This window comes from Drosophila melanogaster, chromosome X (genome assembly GCF_000001215.4).
Source record: "Drosophila melanogaster chromosome X".
Classification (NCBI taxonomy): Eukaryota; Metazoa; Arthropoda; class Insecta; order Diptera; family Drosophilidae; genus Drosophila; species Drosophila melanogaster.
In genome coordinates, this window is record NC_004354.4 from 19,100,192 (window position 1) to 19,103,074 (window position 2,883).

Consider the following 2,883-nt stretch of genomic DNA (forward strand, 5'->3'; position numbering starts at 1 on the left):
GTGGGTTGAGAGCTTGTTGGGGGTGTGCAGTGTATAGTGTGTGTTAGCAACTTCATTTATTCGCTGTCTGTGCGAGAGTGTGTGTTTGTGTGTGTTTGTGTGTGCATGTGTGTGTGCTTGGGCTCCAACAAGTTCCTGCCTAGTTGGCAGACTAATGTAAATGTTTGTCTTCCGCACAGCGACGCTTTCGAATCTCGAATCGGAAGAATTGCCGCTGCTCCAGGACTCTTCGCCCCAACCATTCAATTGCCACTTTTATTCCTTTCGCGAATTTGGCACAGAGAAAAAAATGCCTCTTGCATATAAGTTAATCAATTTTTAAGAGAACAGTAGTCGGCATCGCCACACACATAGTTGTGGGAGCGAAAATAAGTTATCAACATAAGTTGTATAACTAAATATTATCTTTCTGTTGTGCACTTCAGTGGCCCATGATGCTGTTCCAGACTTAAAGTTCCGAAGTCCTTTAACCGTTGGGGGTGCTTAAAAAAATATTTCAACCACAAAGCACGCGCATATATTTCGCAGACTTTCGCCACCCCCTCCCCGATTTCAGTTGCTGCTTTTGACAGTTTTGTGTACTGTCAATTTAAGGCAGCGGTGTGTGTGTGTGTGTGTGTGTGTGCGAGTGTATGAGTGTGTGTGTGTGGCTTCTTATATTGTTGCCACCCCTTGACCCTCCGCCCTCCGTCATCGTGGAAAAACACCACCCCCTGTCTGCCAATATGGCCTGTGTACCGGGCTTTAAAAACATCTTCAATTTTTCTTGGTTCCATTTTTTCACATTGCTTTTTTGCGCTCGAGAGTCGGCTGCAATGGTTGGGCAAAGGGGCGGCAACGGGAGGGTGTGCGTCCGAGAAAGGGGGCGTGGGCTTTGGGCCACGCCAGAAACTTGTATTTGACAGACCCTTGTCTTCATATGTGCCACAACTATCGTCGTTGCTCGGTTGTTGGTTGTTCAGTTGTTTGGTTGTCCTGCTTCAGCTCCACCCCCCGCCCACCGCAAGTCACACTCCTTGTTCCCTATGCACTGGAAAAAAAACCAAGGAACTGGTATTTCTAATCAGCTGAATAAATATATTTCGTCATATGTCATTAATATGAGCAGCTTGCAATAATAAACTTTAATACCTTCTAATAGAAGCACAATGCTTCATATCATTCTGTAATTACAAATAATCAGGTAATCAGAATAAAAAACAATATACAATACATTATATATATCATATTTAATTGTTCGAGGATATAGATTATGTTGCCAAGCAAATTAGATTGTAATGGAATAAGGAAATATATCTTTCAGTGCAGCTTCTTTTTAGCTGCTGCTCGTTATTACACTCAGTTGTATAAAAAGACATACATCTATATAAATATATATATATATATATATATATTCGTACCCCGCATAAATTGTCGCTGCGGGTTGGATGTGCAGGGCATAAAGACGATGTGCCCCGCCCACCGAGCCGCCGCCCCTTTCGGTGTCATCACATTTGCACTGCATGATTGATCGTTTACAAATAAGCAGAGTTTTCCTTCGCCGCCTGCTTAGCAGCTCAGAGCACAATGAAGGACGAAGGACCTCTATGCACTCCCCACCTCACCACCTAGGATCCTGACAGGCGGTTGCTGTGCAAATGATATCTGGCTAATTTGAACAGGATAAGGGATTGGGACTCAATGGAGTTGGCAGGAGTTTTGAAAGCCACTTGCTGGGATGTCAAAAAAGGACCTAATTGGATGTGATGAACGTGTAGTCTAACTGTGAATTATGAATGCATGCGAAAGATATTCATAATAGCATAGCACACTTTTTACATCTCATTATTTGGTGAAATAACTGATGTTTCAATTTGTCCCCCAGCCACTCCACTCCATTCCATGCCCGAAAATCCCCGGAGAAGAATCAAAACTTTCAGCCCAAGCCGAGTGACTAAGAGAAAAACTTTGGTTACATCGGATGTCTTCATCTACATCCGCAGGATACGCTTACGGCGAAGGGGCGTGAAGAAGAAGAATCCCGGGCTTAAAATAATTAAATTGTCAGTGGCAACGGTGGTGGGGGGGGGGGGGGGGCGTAGTGATGCGGGCAGGAGGGGTGACGAGGACCAACACTCATTAGATGTCTATGAGGGAACTGGAACCCTTTGCTCCCCCACCGACTCACACACACACACGCACACTTACACAGACGCACACACACATGCGGAATGGCGCCATCAAAATAAATGCCTGTCATTAAACAAATTGTCGCAATAAATCTGCGCATTTCAAAGTCAGTGGAAAGTAAAAGCCAAAGGAACTGAAACAAAGAGCCCGGAAAGGAGAGCATTTCTTTATTCATTTTCTGTTCTTTTGTTTTTTTTTTTTTTTTTTTTTTTTGGGTGGCAAACCGGGGATATGAAGGAGTTCTTAAGTGGATGTTGGGTTGTGCAATCATTAGCGCTACTCAAAGTAATCCGTAATCCGGATGGAGCAGCAAATATGTGCCCATCCCCATTCAATGGCGCCGGAAAATTCACCCCATTGAGAGCGGAGAAAAACCTTTTTTTTTTTTTTGCGGCCGGCGCTGTTAAGGCAATTTTCTAATCACAATAAATAAACAAAAGTCAATCAGACAGCAAAAGCAATTAGAAAATGGTAGCCAAGTTAATTAAGCGCCATAAAAACGACATTTTCCCGCACTCGCCTTTCTCTTTCCCGGCATTTTTCCCCGGTTGTCCTTAAGTAGAATGTTGTCTCAATCTCAACAGATAGAAATCAAAGTTGGTCGGGGCATATAAAAAAGAGGACAGAGTCGAGCATAAATTAAAATACATAAAGGAAAGGCTAAAAAACAAGGCCATCGTGGAAAGCGACGGGGAAGGGCCGGGAAAAGCAGGA